General features: G+C 43.0%; 1 pseudogene; it reads left to right on the forward strand.

Moving 5' to 3' along the window:
- The first annotated feature begins 3440 nt into the window (after positions 1-3440).
- LOC118551470 (methylglutaconyl-CoA hydratase, mitochondrial pseudogene) lies at positions 3441-4352 on the forward strand (annotated as a pseudogene).
- The last annotated feature ends 2965 nt before the right edge of the window (positions 4353-7317 follow it).

The following is a 7317-nucleotide window of genomic DNA, read 5'->3' on the forward strand; positions in this document are numbered from 1 at the left end:
CATTTAAAATATGTTTCTTAAACTTCAGTCTCTGAATTTTGCATTTACGCACCCATAGTGATACAGTAGGTTGATTAGCCTGACATTATCCTGCTTAGCCCCCTTTCTACAGTGCAGAGCTGGAAAGGTAAAAACCACATGTCCCACTCCCTTTGAAGCCAGGATTATGCATGAAGACCCAGGCTCTGCCAGGAAGACGAGCTTGGGAGAGACCCTGATTGGAAATTGGGTCACCCGAAGACAGTGGACCTCATGAGGGACTTGATCCGGTTGGAGTCACATGAGGAGAGAAGCTTGGGCTGCAGGGCGCCACTTTGCTGGCACAGTCCCTGCTAGAGCTGCTATAGTTTTGGGGCCAGCAGCTCGGTGGTGGCTTTTCTCTGGGGGCTCTCTCAGCGGGCAGAGGCAGAGCAGTTCTATTGTGTGTTTAGGGTTCCTGGAAGTTTTGCACTCCCAACCTTTACGTGAACTGTCTGTGCTCTCAGGAAAAGCCCCTTTTTGACTCCCCTAGCTGGAGTGTATTCTTCAGTTTGTTACGAACAACCTTGATCGATACCATGCAAAGTACATGTTTCTAGGGAAACAAACCATAGGCTTTGTCCATTTTTCAACAGGTTTTGTAATCCAGAAAAGGCAACACATTTGTTGGCTTGAGGGATGGAAAATGGAGGAGGGACCACTGAAAAGGAATAGGAAGATCTATGAGGGAAGTATTCAGCAGGCCATTTAGAAGAGGATAAATCAGCAGAATCAACTGTTACAGAGGAGTGAAATGCTGAAATTAGGCCACTGCACTTGGCAGTTTCAGGAGAGTAGAGGGGCAGAATTCTAATTGCCAGAGTGAATTGAGAAGTGAATGAATGATAAGAAAGTACAGGGAGTATAGAATATTTTTGGAAGCAAACACGTTGTGAAGTGAAGAACGGGGATGACAAATTGATTCTCAGGAAGAAGGAAAGTTGTTTTTCTTTCCTTATTTTCTTCCCTTTTTAGTTCATACACTGAAGATAAAGAGCCACTGGAGCAGAGAGATTGGAGATAAAAGGAAGAGGGAGTAATTGATAAAGCTAAATCCCAGAGGAGGGCAGGGGGGACAGGATCCCGAGCAGAGGGGGCCCAGCGCACTGTGGACAGGAGGAAGCACTGCTTGGAGGATACTCCAACAGTGATGGAGGTGGAGATAGCTGAGAAGTCCGAGAGAAGCTGTGGACTCTACAGGCTGGTTTCTCTCTCTCGACGGAGTAGGAGGCAGGCCACCTGCTGAAGGGTGGCGACAGGGTCTGTGGGATGAACTGCGGAGGCTACTTTGGGGCGTGGGGAAGACACTGGATGTGTCAGACTTGGCCAACAGCAGGTGACAGAAAACCTTGCTCAAACTGACTGGAACAAAAAAGAAACACCAGATTCATGCAGTGAAAAGTCCAAGGACAGGGCTGCATCTGGGAGTTCAAACAATGTCATCAGAACTTGGTTTCTTTCCCTCTCTCTGTGAATGTTGGCTCCGATCCTCAGATGCCATTGCCCAGTCCCTGACAGTGGGATCGAGTACAGCAAAAAAGGAGAGGTTTCTTCCTGGATGGGGATGCCTGAATCCTGGCATGGGCCTGGACTAGACCAATCTGGGTCTTAAGCGCATCCTTGACCCAATCACGGTGGCCCGGGATTTGAATTACTTTAATTGGCTAGCCTCACGACATGTGACCTCCTCTGGTCCAATCATTGCAGCAAACGCATTTCAGCGGGACTGAAGAGCCAGCCCTAAAGACTGTGCAGGAACCACATTCAAACCAAATTTCCCTGAAGGGCGAAGAGGAAGGTGGGAAAATCACTGCAGGGGAGACAAGGACCGTTAGTGCAAACTACAGGCATTGGTTTAGGACAGGAGGGCTCATATGCCAGGGAGGTACTTAGGATGACTGACAGTCTGAAACAGCCCCGCGGGGACCCAGAAGAGGAGACAGCGAAATATGAGTAAAAGGATTGTGAGGAGGGCCCCGAGGTTAGCAAAATAGACAGACATACTTGTTGAGTCAGCACCCTTATGAGACTTTTTTTCCTTTTTCTTTTCTTTCCTTCTTCCTTTTCTTTTCCTTTTCTTTCCTTCCTTCTTTCTTTCTTTCTTTCTCTTTTTCTTTCTTTCTTCTTTCTTTCTTTCTTTTTCTTTCTTTCTTCCTTTCTTCCTTTCTTTCAAGAAGCACTTGGTAGCCAGCCCCACAGTATAAGGGGAGGAAGCAGAAGTGTTAATAGACATACACCCACTGCAGACAGAGTTACAGCCGGGTTGCAGAGCGCTCTGCCTCAGCGACAGTGCATGATTCATGGGAAATTCCTGGCTTAGCCTTGAAGGCACTCGTTTAGGACACACGCAGATGGGAGAAGAGGAGCAGACGTGGCCCACAGCTTCTTGTGCAGGCAAATTTACTCCTGGGAAAAATGTAATGACATGCTTTGGAATGATTCCCCAAACAGCGAGGAACAAGTGAGGGATTGTGACATGTGTGCGTTTTTGGATTTGATGTGCTCCTCTTAATCACATGTAGCTAAGCAGGTACTTAAAATAGCTGGGCCACCAGGGAATTGGCATGCCATTCGCACAAACTCTGCTTTGAGTGTTAATTTTAAGTTGCTCCCTTTAGGGTATTCTTAATAGCAGCGATGTTTCTTGATTCCAGAACTTATCCCCACCCTCAGTCTCTATTTTTCTCATTCACTCCTTACAATAACCAAAATCTTCTCTACCACAGATCTATAGTTGAGTCAAGAAACATCTAGCCTGGTGGTGAAATGGGACAGTGAGGGTTCCCCAATAATCCCTGTGGGACAACTTTGAGAATAGACAGGGAATACATCAGAGTTTACGGATGGAATTAAGTATGTATCATAGAAAGAGCAAGAGAATAAAGTTTTATGTGGCTGGTAGCGTAATCTTTCTAGAGCACAGCTCTGACCAGAGTCTGCCCTCTGCTCACTCTTTTTTGTTTTTTCAAATTAGGTTTGTGCAAACACTCTTAATACCTACAGAATAAAATTCAGAACCCTAGGCATGGTATTGTACATCCTTCAACCTCTCTCCTCAAATTTTCCTTTCATTATTTTAATTTTTTATGTTTAAATATTAAAGATTTCAATGCACAGAAAAGTTCAGAGAAGAGGATAATAGACACCCAATGCCCACAACAAAAATTAGACTGTTCATTGGTTTGTCGTATTTGTTTCACATCTTTGTGTAAAGAAAGTCTTAAACAGACAAGACAGTGGTGGGTGGTGGCGGCGCCTGGGGCCTTGGGCACCTTGCAGGCGGGTCGCGCTGGCTGGCTCAGTGGCTGCTTGCCGTGCATGGCTTGGCCCCGGGTGGAGGCTGCCCTGTGATCTGGGCCCCTGGGCTGGGCGCCAGCAGCCAGAGGGTTGCCCAAATGAGGGGCTACAGCTCTGAGATAAGGACGGGCTGCAGGTGCGGTACCTGGAGGAGGAGAACCAAGGAATTGTGGTGCTTGGAATAAATAGAGCTTATGCCAAAAATTTGTTCAGTAAAAATCTGATAAAAATGCTCTCAAAAGCTATAGATGCTTTAAAATCTGATAAGAAAGTGAGGACAGTGAGGCGCCTGGGTGGCTCAGTTGGGTAAGCATCTGACTCTTGATTTCCGCTCAGGTCATGATCTCAGGGTTATGAGATCCAGTCCCGCTTGGAATGCTGAATGTGGATCCTGCTTAAGATTATCTCTCTCCCTCTGCCCCCCCACCTCTCTCCCTCTCTAAGAGTGAAAGAAAGAAGGAAAGAGAGGAAGGAAGGGAGAAAGAGAGAAAGTGTGGACCATAATAGTCAGGAGAAAAGTCCCAGAGACATTCTGTGCTGGTGTGGACCTTATGGAGAGTGAGAGCATCAAAATGAATCCCAGTGAAGTTGGTCCTTCGTCTCCAAAATAAGAGCAGTGATTAATGAAATCGGTGGGTGCCCAGTGACCATCATGGGCTATCGGGATGTCCCTGGCCAAACAGCTCATCTTCTCTGCACGGGTGCTTGATGGCGAAGAAGCCAAAGCAGTGGGCTTGATCAGCCATGTTCTAGAACAGAACCAGGAGGGGGATGCTGCCCACTGCAAGGTTTTGGACCTGGCACAAGAGTTTTGACCTCAGGGACTTGTTGTGGTGAGAGAGGCAAAATTAGCAATTAATCAAGGGATGAAGGTTGATTTAGTAACAGGATTAGCCATAGAAGAAACTTGTTATGCTCAGACTATTCCAACAAAAAATAGGCTTGAAGGTCTTCTTGCTTTTAGGAAGAAAAGGTCTCCTCACTCTAAAGGAGAACAGAAGAAACAGAAATCTTTAAAATGCCAGTGTAACAAATAAATGTACTTCTGGAAGTATCTTTCAGATCCACATATGCTTCAGCACCTGGAATCCCAATGACCAAAGTGAATTAAGCATCTGGTGCGGACCCATATGTGGACTTTGTTCAAACGTGTATCGTGTCATATTCATTCAGTTTTATAAAGCTAGTCGTGTATACTGTCAAAAACAGATTCAAAATTCGGTACACATTTTTAAACATCTCCTGTGTACAAGGTTTCTTGTTCTTAATTTTTTGTTTTGTTTTTTTTAATGTGAATAATTTATACATTGCACACTCTAGGAAATAATATTGCTTATATGTCTACTGTGCCACAATATGAAATAAAATTATTTCTATATACCAAAAGAAAGCAAGAAAGAAAGACTCAAAGCACCAAGAAAGTCTTACAGACACAGTGAAAGCTTCTGCCGCCATGCATCCCCATGTGAAGTTCAATGTCATGACCACTGTATTCGATCTCTGCTGTCCTAGAGGGAATCAGTATCCTGAAGTTGTTCTGAGCCCTTGCCACCCATGTTTATATGTTTTTGTTAATTATATGTTTCTATAGACACTGTATAGTATTATTCAAGGAGATTTAAACTTCTATATCAAGTAAATTACCCTCTATGTATCATAGTCTAACTTGCTTTTTAATTCAATGTTTTTGAGATTTTTCCATGTTCATGATGTAGATCTGATTCATCCATTTATTTCAACTGCTGTACTATATGTCAATGTATGGATATATCAGAATGTATCCACTCTCTTAATGATGAGCATTTATTTTGTTTCTGTACAACAGGGCTGTGACAAGTGCCCTTAAGCAGGGGTCCTGCATCAGGCTCCCTGCTCAACCGGGAGTCTGTTTCGCCCTCTGCCCACCTCCCACCCCCGCTCATGAGTATTCCCTCTCTCTTTCTCTCACAAAAATAAGTAAAATCTTTAAAAAAAAAGAAAACACTACAGATAAGTGCAGAAAGAAGTGAAACAGAAAACATGAGTGCTACGATTATTTAGCAAATCCCTCAAGAAATTGCCATCATAAGGCATAAGAGAATTTTCTCTCAGGTTTCACAGTTAAGAAACATTAAACAACTGATCCACTCTTTTTTTTTTTTTTCTGTGAACCTTGTAATAATTGGGGTGTGCTTTTTGCTTGGGCTATTATGAAGCCTGACACCAAATTTGTAGGCCACCCTGGAAATTCATAGCACCACGTGGCATGTATTCTATGTTTTAATCTCTCCCTGGCTTAATTCTTTTTCCTCAGCTTTATCACCTTAAGTATTGTGTGTGTGTGGTATATGTATGTGTGTGCTTCCTGGAAACATTTGTGGAGTGTAGCATAAATGAATCAATGAATAAATAAACAGATTATTACAGCAAGACAGCAAGACTAGACAGGATAGAATGGGCAGATCAAATAATCTGTACCCACCACAGAAGTCTGCCTTAAAGCTGATTTTTGTCAAGACACATTCCTCTTGCATAAATAATGTAGCTTGTAATTTCATAACTTTGGCATTTTCTAGTAGGGAACTCAGCTCATTCTAGCTCAGCCATCTCAAAGATTAAAGGTTCGATTTTCACTTTTCCTTACATTGATCAGAGTGATGATATATGAATCAAAAGGACAATTTGTGAGCTTGCAAATATCCAGCGGTTAGGGGCAGAAACAGAAAAAGCTGCCATAACTAACATATCTGAAAGAAATCCACACCGTTTGTCAACGGATCCTTCTCTTTGAAAAACTAAAAAGTTCGGACCTGAGAATGCCATAAGCCGCCTGCAAAAACATTGTATGTATATCACATGCAAATCATCCCCACTGTGCTGACAGTGACGGAGAGCAGTTATTGTTTCACATGCCCAGCTAACCAGAAATGCGGGCTGTAAGTAGGTCTTTAATAGTATTTTGGGAGCTAAGCCATTCTTTGGCCTTTACTGAATAGGACTTAAATGTCTTGCCCTGATTAGCCTTTTGTGTTATGTGTCAGAATCTTTTTCCACCTCAATTTAAGGTCTTCTGATGTTCAGCCACTTCATTTCGTTATAAATGTACTATTTTTTTTCTTTTGTCATTATGGAAACTATCTGTCCGATAATGTAGAAGGTATTTTAAGTGCTTGCTTTTTTCCCTCTGACCTACTGTTCTTCTTCGGTTCTGTTTTACACATAGATTGCTTTGGCAGTTTTTAATAACTTGGCAGATCAAAACAGTTTCTGGGGGAAAAAAAAAAAACTTAAAAAAGGAAAAGCCAGTCAAACCAGAATTTTTTTTTGTCCCAAGTGACCTAACCAGTCATGGCGATTGCTGTCATTTTCTGGTTTAGTGAACAATGAAGTAAAAATTAAATGAATATTAAAAACCCTACTTAAATTATTTTCACATGGATGGATTTTCTTGCCCCTCTAAATGTTGATTTCTCTTCGTGTGATTCTATCTCATGCATTTTCAAAGTGCATTGGGTGTGGACAAATTGGCCCACCGGGTGAGTGGAGAGAGTTTGAAGGTCAGTGAGATTCCAAGTGCTGGTTACCTTGTTTAAATTACTAGCTGAATCTTGTGCCACACTCTGGGACAATTCATTTCTTTCCTTTACTTATGGCCCATACCACATTATAGGAAGAGAATGGTCTGAGATCATACCCTCCCAGTAGCAATTCTTGTTTTTCTTTTCAGAGAATTTGTCCACCAACATACTTTTTTTGTTGTTTTTTCTTTTTTTTTTTAAAGATTTTATTTATTTATTTGAGAGAATGAGTGAGAGAGAGGGAGAGAGTACACGAGCAGGGGCAGAGGGAGAGGAAGTGGGAGAAGCAGACTCTGCTGCGGAGCAGGGAGCCTGACATGGGGCTCGATCCCAGGACCCTGGGATCATGACCTGAGCCAAAGGCAGAAGCTTAACTACTGAGCCACCCAGGCGCCCCACAAGCATACTTTTTACATAGTTACCTCCTACAACTTTTTTTCCTCCT

Source organism: Halichoerus grypus, chromosome 4 (assembly GCF_964656455.1).
Source record: "Halichoerus grypus chromosome 4, mHalGry1.hap1.1, whole genome shotgun sequence".
NCBI classification, from domain to species: Eukaryota; Metazoa; Chordata; class Mammalia; order Carnivora; family Phocidae; genus Halichoerus; species Halichoerus grypus.